At 42.8% G+C, this 8,229-nt stretch overlaps 1 non-coding gene across 1 annotated transcript; it reads right to left on the reverse strand.

Annotated features, from left to right (window-relative positions):
* Positions 1-1,317: 1,317 nt before the first annotated feature.
* On the reverse strand, positions 1,318-1,424 carry LOC114886317. The gene has a single exon (XR_003791321.1). It is a non-coding gene; the product is annotated as a U6 spliceosomal RNA (small nuclear RNA).
* Positions 1,425-8,229: the final 6,805 nt, after the last annotated feature.

Genomic DNA, 8,229 nt, shown 5'->3' on the forward strand with positions numbered 1-8,229 from the left:
TATCCGATCACTTTCCTCATCCCCCTCCCACAATTCCCCGGTATCGGATCCTCTTGGCCTGCCCTCATCAAGAATCCTGTTTGGTCAGTTTAGCAAGAATTATCCTACCCTCTTAGTAATTTTCTATCCACCGACCCCCGCCTTGCTCCTTGGCTATAAATCTCCACTCCCTTGGTATTCAGACTTGAGCCTGAGCTCTCTCCCCTTCTGCCAAAAGGCATTGCAATAGATCGTCTTGAAGGAAGTCTTCCTTATCATCTTTAACAAGCACCAGAATAATTTTTTCTTTAACACTACTACTCACCCTTAATGTCTCAGTTTAAGTCTTAAATGTCCTTTTCTCTAGGAAGTCTGAATTAGGTGTCCCTCTCTATGCTCACAGAGCCCCCTCTACTCCTCCTATCAATTGCTATTGTAATTTCCTGCGTACACTTCTCCGTGTCCCATTTGACTCAAAATGTCATGATGGCAACGCTGCATCCACCTTGTTCCACGTGAACAACAGCAGCAGCAGTGAATACTCACTGCATCACGCACGGACTATGTGTCACTCCCTGTGCATATTATCTTAGTTAATACCTATCTCAACCCTATTGTCATCTCCATTTTACAGGCAACAACCTGAGGATGGGAAAATTAATTAACTTGCCTCAGGTCACACTGCTAGGAAGCTCTTAGTGCTAAATTCAGTTTCTGGCACATGGTAGGGTGTTCAATAGAGATTTGTTGAGTGAAAAAAAATGAATGCATGAGTTGCTTTCCTCTCTAGTTTGTCCACAACCTCTCCGGTGGGACTGAAACCACAGTGAGATTCCCTTCCCCTACTCCCATGCTTACTAAGGCTCATCTTTGACCTCTTCCAAGTTTTCTGTCCCAAAGTAGATGGGCTGAAAGTCCTGACCTTCATATGACTGAACAGCAGCAACTTCTAATGAAAGGGCTAGTATTCCAGTTTGTTTGACAGAGATACTTAAAGGAAAATGAAAATAAGAGAGGAGAGACTGTATGTGTAACATTTCCCGAAGTGTGTACTTTCAGCTTACAGCCTGAGAACCCGGTGTGGGAGAAATAGGGCACGGAATTGTTGCAAAAGACCCTTAAATCCTTAGACATGTCACACATTTTCTGAAAATGGAAATAAGCATTATTTTCCACTTCTAGATATACTATTGGATTTACTGCTGTCACAACCAATAAAGCGTGAGCTCATTTAAAATTATTATCGAATCCATATTAGCTTCCCATCATCTCATTCAGTAAGTACAAACTGCAGCTCTAAAACATTTTGCGGGGTCCAGTGGGATTTTTTTTTTTATTAAAAATATGGAACGCTTTACAAATTTGTGGGTCATCCTTGCATAGAGGCCATGCTAATCTTCTGTGTATCGTTCCAATTTTAGTATATGTGCTGCCGAAGTAAGCACCAGTGGGATTTTTGCAGTTATTAGTAGTAATAAAAATTCTAAATATTTATTGACTGGGCAGTGTATTGTCGATGCAGAATACCTCATTTAATTCTCCATCAACCCTTTGCAGTAGATACTATTATTCTCATTTTACACAAAAAGAGCACAAGATATCCTAGAACACCGACAGTAATATTTCCTGCCTAATACTGTGATGAAGACAAAACACCTAGGGGACTGCCGGGCCAGTGCCGGAGTGGCAGCAACAAGAAGGGTCCATGGAGGCTCACAACGCTTGGGTGGTTGGAAGGGGGTTGCTACTAATATCCGGACATGGAGAAGGGGCCTCAGGTAGACTGACTGTGTCTAGAGTTGGGGATCTCATAATGATCCAAAAAGGGGGTGGTGTATACCTAAAGATTAGCAGGGGCTAAAGTGGTTGCCTTGGAAAATGGCGATGTTCTTGGGTGGGGTGGGGAGAATACGTAAGGGACCTGGAACCTCCAATGCTGGGAAGAGTGGTGCATGAATATTCAAGTATTCATCGAATCCCTACTGTGTTCTAGGCACAGTGCAAGTGACTGGGATACAGTTCTAAGCAAAAGAGCTGTGATTTCTCTCTTAATTGGAATTGTTGAGAAATTATTCAAATATTAACATAACACATAATTTAAAACTGTGATAACTGTGAGGAAGGAAAGGTACAAAGTGCTCTACAAGTGTACAATAGGGGAACCTGCTCTCATTTGGAGGATCAGGAAAGGCTTTCTTGAAGGAGGAATTGGAGAGAGGGAAGGAGAGTGAGCATTCCTAGGAGAGGAAACAGCAAAGGCCCTGAGGTGGAAGGAAAAAGATACATTTCAGAAAATGAAAGACAGCCAATATGTCTACAGCCCAGTGTGCTGAGAAAAATACCGCTGGGACTCTGAGCACGCTGGAGAACAAGACAAGGAACAAGCCATTGAAACTTGCCTCCAAGCTAAGACCAGACGGACTGAGGCTATTGAACTATATAGGTCTGAGCTTCCTCAACTGGCCCCACACTAGGGATCCAGGTAGTGCCAAGGTAGCCTTCACCATGCTGCCTGGCAGTTTCGCAGGTGACAAGTACCCTGGCTAGGGGGGGAAATTTGGGTTTCGGCCCTAGTTCTACCTCTTTTTCAATTAGGAACCACTGGAGCTCTGCTGACCCTGTGGGATTGTGCAGGGAGTGGTCCTTATACTGATTAAAGTTTTTGCAGCACTGGTATAGAGCAGCGGCCTTCAACCTAAGCTGCACATCAGAGTCACCTGGAGGAACTTTAAAATTGCTGCTGCCATTATCCACAATAGCCAAGATATGGAAGTGACCTAAGTGTCCATCAGTGGATGAATGAGTAAAGAAGTGTGGTATATATGCAATGAAATATTATTCAGCCATAAAAAAATGAGGAGGTCATACCATTTGCAACAACTTGTGTAGCCCTTGAAGGCATTATGCTAAGTGAAATAAGTCAGATGGAGAAAGACAAATATTGTATGATCTCACTTGTATGGGGAATCTTGCAAACAACAACAGCTACAACCAAAACAGAAAACCGAACTCATAGCAAAAGAGATCAGACTTGCGGTTACCAGAGGCAGAGGGTGGAGGAAAGGGGATTTGGAGAAAGATGGCCCAAAGGTACAAACTTTCAGTTATAAGATAAATAAGTACTAGGGATGTAATTTACAGCACGATGGCTATAGGCAACACTGCTGTATGACATACGGGAAATTTTTTAAGACAGTAAATTCTATGAGTTCTCATCACAAGGAGAATTTTTTTTCCTTTTTTATTTTCTCTTTTTGCCTTTTATTGTATCTATATGAGAAGATGGATGTTAGCTGAACCTACTGTGATAACCGTTTCACAATATATGTAAATGAAACCATCCTGCTGCATGCCTTAAACTTACATAGTGATGGGTGTTCATTATTTCTCAATAAAACTGGAGAAAAATTCCTACTGCCTCAACCCCATGCCCACGGTTTATGATTTAACTGCTCAGAGTATATAGGCTGGGCATCAAGACTTTTAAAATCTCTCCCAGTGATTCTAATGTTCAAACAAGTTTGAGAACCACAGGGTTAGGGGCTAGTTCCCAAATGTCAGTCTACAGATCAGCTATATCATAAGTACTTGTAGGGCTTATAAAGAAATCTCCAGCTCTATATCAAATCTGCTGTGTCAGCACTTAAAAATGGAAGCCTTAGGTGATTTTTGAACCTATCCAGGTTTGCTAAGGCCTGATTTAGATCATGGCCTCTCAAACTTTAATCTGATTCAGTCTGGGGTGGGGCCTGAGTTTCTGCATTTCTAACAAGCTCCAAGGTGTTGTTGCCTTCCAAGCTTGAATAGCAATGGCTTCAGGGGATGCAAACGGAAGAATGGGTGGCTTTTCTCCAAAACCTGCCAAGGGCTGGACCTGAAATCTATTAGCATACAGGGCCTTATTTACATGTCCATGTCCCCTTCCCAGATCACTTTCTTCGGGGCAGGGATTGAGTCTTTTTTTTTTTTTTTTAAACATCTTTATTAGAGTATAATTGCTTTACAATGGTGTGTCAGTTTCTGCTTTATAACAAAGTGAATCAGTTATACATATACATAGTCTTTGTCAGGGCACTATCTCTAGCATCTAAACTCAGTGCCCAGCATGTTAGAAGCACAATAAATGGGATCTGAATCGAATAAATACCATGATGTCCTCAGGGTCCAAGATGTAGAGCCAGCTGAAGGTGAGACATTGCTATAACACGGGCCTCCTGCCACTTCCAGTCATAAACTCACTCCAATTGGATGGGGTCCAATGAGAAGCTGCGTGTTACCAAAGCCTGCTCGGTAGGGGGTAGGGTCAAAGCAGGCCTCTGGAATATTAATAATTCTGAGCAGTGACCACAGCTATGATATTTACAGACCCATGAAGCACAGGGGACAGCCTGAGGCTGCACACACAGCTATAGACTCCAAGGATTTACTCTGCTCCAAATGGAGCATGTATATTGCCCAATGCTGCCAAAAGCCATACGGCTCATTAGCTTTTACTATACAGAGAAATGTGCCAGGCCTGGTGCTAAAAGGACATGTCAAAGCACATTTGACAGCAACGGTCAAAGGAAAAAGCACAGTGGGAGCGGAACTGCTCTGTGGGAAGTTGCTCATGCCTTTGGAACAGGAGACAAATACCTCTGCCTCTCCGTTTGGAGGCCCAGGCTGGTTGGAATCTGACAAGGACTTATTACTTTAGAAACTTTTTTCAGGGGTTTGGTTTCTTCCCCTGGATTCTCCTTGCATGGTGATGGATGTTTTATTCCTGAATATTTTTTGATGCTATAACTCTTGGTGTAGTTTGTGAGTTACATATTGGGAGGGGGTCAGAAGAGAGAAAGGAACAGAGAGAGAGCAAAAAGAGAGAGAAAGAGAAACAGACAGAGAGATACAGAGAGACAAAGAAATAGAGAAGGGAAGGGGAAAAAACCCCACAATTATAAGTAGATGGAAAGGAGCAGAAAACTGTAAAGAAAGGAGTGGGAAGTCAGACAAGGATGGAGGTAGGACCTCAGGCCAGGGCTCCCCCTTCTTTTTGTTGCTTTATACTAAAGGATGGTCGAAGTATCCTTCAAAAGGAACTTACGTGGTACACACCCTTACATCCTGCAAGAGGCATAGAGGGTGACATTTTTGGTCTCACCCTTTAGCCCTGATAAATCGCTGCTGACTCTCACCATGAAATCTCACCCTTATATTTTTTTTCTGCCACCATCACTCTCTTTACTTTCTGTCAAAGGCTAGGCTATCTGGTTCGGGGCAGTAACCTTTTATGGGTTACATTTTTTTAGTGGTTGGAATAATTAAGATCTAGTCTCTTAGCAAGTTTGATGAGTATAATACAATATTATTGTCTATATTCACTATACCATGCATGAGATCTCCAAGACTTTTTTACTACTTGTGGCAAATTTGTGCCCCTAAACAACATCTGTCCTATCCCCCGACCCTGTATCCCCTGGTAGCTACCATTTTACTCTCTGTTTTTACAAGTTTGGCTAAAAAGAAATGATAACTACGAGACGTGACAGAGGCACTAATTATCGCTGCGATGGCAATCATATTACAATATATAAATGTATGAAATCAATATGTGTACACCTTAAATTTACACAATGTTATATGTCAAATATATTTCAAAAAAAAAACCCAAACCTTTGTCCGACTATTCGAACCCAACTTTATCTGACCCTACCACACTTAAATCTCTTCATTCAACTTCCCCCATGTCTCTGGCCCTCTTCTCTGCACACAGCCTGTGATGAGATCTTGTCCTCTGTCCACCCCGCCCCACTCCATCCTGAGGTATAGATCCCACATGGAATGTTACACATTGCTCAGGGTTTCCCAAAGTATGTTCCCTGGACCACCTGCTTCGGAATCACACGGATGGGGGTAAAGGAGGAGGAAGAAAGGAAGACTTTTTTACATGCAGCTTCCTGGGCCCAGTCCACCCAACCCTATTAAACCAGGCCAGGCAGGGGGCGACTGCGGAAAACTGCATTTTAAATCTTTGGCCCAGTTGATTCTGATACACAGGACTGTTTAAGAACCTCAGCAAGAGCAGCCCTTTGGGGGTCTCAAATTCTTCCTCTTTCAAGACCCTGTTCAGAAGATCAGAGACCACCCTCCCTAAACACACGCTGTGTCCAGAGAATGGGTCACACACTTACACAACTCGTGGAAACTCTCCAGGCCTACACTTTCTCATCTAAAAGCAGGGGGCGGTGTCTGAGTCGTGAATGGGAACAGGGACAGGACAGGTAACAAGTACAGAAGTGCAGCTGACCTGATGGGAATTAGGGGAAGCTGGAGGCTACATGCTCTGGTTAAAGGGGCAGCTGCTTCTCCACTGCACTCACTTGTGGCTGGAGGGGAAGGCCACCCAGAGGTGCCAAATATTCTGAATTTGTAAAGAATGCTAGAAATCTGGATTTGTACGTAAATTTCTCTGATTTTTAATTTCTGGCTAAATTTTTTTTTAACAGGCCAAACAAAATAGTATACACATTCAGACTGTGAGTCTATGTTTGCAACATCTGGCCTAGAGCTTCCTAGGGTTGCCTTTAGCACGAGGGTGCTAGGATTCACTGACCTGGAACCTTCCTGGCTTAATAAGTTGTTCTGTTGCTGGTCGAAGCTTCTCTGCCGTCTCCTCTCCTTTTCAGAAGAACCAAGGTTCTTAAAAATTAGCACACATTTAAATCACCTGGTGGACTTGTTAAAATACAGATTACCAGGCCCCACTCCCAAAGTTTCTGATTCAAAAGATCTGAAAATTTGCACTTCTAACAAAATCCCGAGGGATGCTGAGGCAGCTGGCCTAGGCTTGATGTTTTAAGAACCACTACTATAAAGCACCACTCACTGCCTATAATGTTTCCTCTCCCTAAATCAGCGCTCACACCTTAGCTCCTCTTGCATTTCTGAGTCACTTCACACAGCAGTCACTTTGGGCCCTTCTGGGGTTGCTCACGTGATCAAAACCATTTTGACAATAATAACTGTCTTTTTTGAGTGTTTATTATGTGCCGGCCATTCATGTAAACACATTACTGTATTAACTTTGACCTTCATCACAACTCCTAATATTAGGAAGGCGTTAGCACCCCTAATTTCTACCTGGAGGGAAGTGAAGCCCAGGGAAGTTAAGTAACTTGCCCGCAGTCACGTAGTTAATGAGAGGCAGAGCCAGAATCCAAACCCAAAATGTCTGACTCCAGAGCCTGTTTATCATAGAATTTCTAGACAAAGCCTGGATACTTTTGAGAGTGAAAGGAAACATTATTAATGATTATGCCCGACGACAGATGTAAACCAGGACTGTCATAGGCAAACCAGGACGTAAGGTCACCCTGTGCGTTCTGCCATTTCAAATGTCCTTTTTGGATGATCTACAACTTTGTGAAAAGGGCACAGATGTTGCAGCCAGTCAAAATACAGCTTAATTGAGCTAAAGCATGAAAGGACTTAGGTCAGGGCCTGCTCCATGGTAGGAACTCAACAGATGTCTGTTTCTTTCAGTCAAGCTTCTAAATCCTTACAGGGGAATATAGGCAAGTGTCATATATAGCTAAGATTCTGGGGGCCTTACAATAATGTTGATAGAAAAAAAAAAAGAACATAAATGAAAACTCTTAAAAGGTCACACTAAGATTCTAATAATCCAGGGCTAAGCATAAGAGTTCATAGAGGGCAACTCGCTCAGGTTTTCCATTTTTAAGGAGGTATGGAGTTTGAAGTGAGTCTTGAAGATTGAGTAGAAGATGGGAAGGCTAGAACTGGTGATAGGTAGGGAAAGACACAGACTTTATGCAGAAACTAAATCAAGGCTAAGAAGCATCTCTGTGACTAAACTCTGTTGCATGCTTCAAGTTCACTCCAACCCTTGTAAGACTCCAGATAGGATAAAAGAGGGAAATATCTTTATTTATTTAGTGAGTTTTGTATACTCTGTCATTGTTTTGCCCTCACTCACAAAGCCCTAGAGAACCTGGATGAAGACCTGATCCTCCCAGGCACGCAAGTACAGACAGAGAAATTTCTGAGAAGAATTGGCCTGGGGTTTTCGAGAACTTTTGAATTTAGGGATTTTGAACAAAATCCTGCCCATCACAATGGTTTTCACAGTAAGAGCAACAGCTGCTGGTACTTAGTCCCCCTGATTTATGTGAAAAGGAAGGGCAATTTCAACATACTTTTTCTCAGTCCCAAGTGTGGGAAATTCCAAACAGGCTCAACGCTACCCTCTAG

This window comes from Monodon monoceros, unplaced genomic scaffold (assembly GCF_005190385.1).
Source record: "Monodon monoceros isolate NGI ecotype Baffin Bay Population unplaced genomic scaffold, NGI_Narwhal_1 Super_Scaffold_6, whole genome shotgun sequence".
In the NCBI taxonomy this organism is placed as follows: domain Eukaryota; kingdom Metazoa; phylum Chordata; class Mammalia; order Artiodactyla; family Monodontidae; genus Monodon; species Monodon monoceros.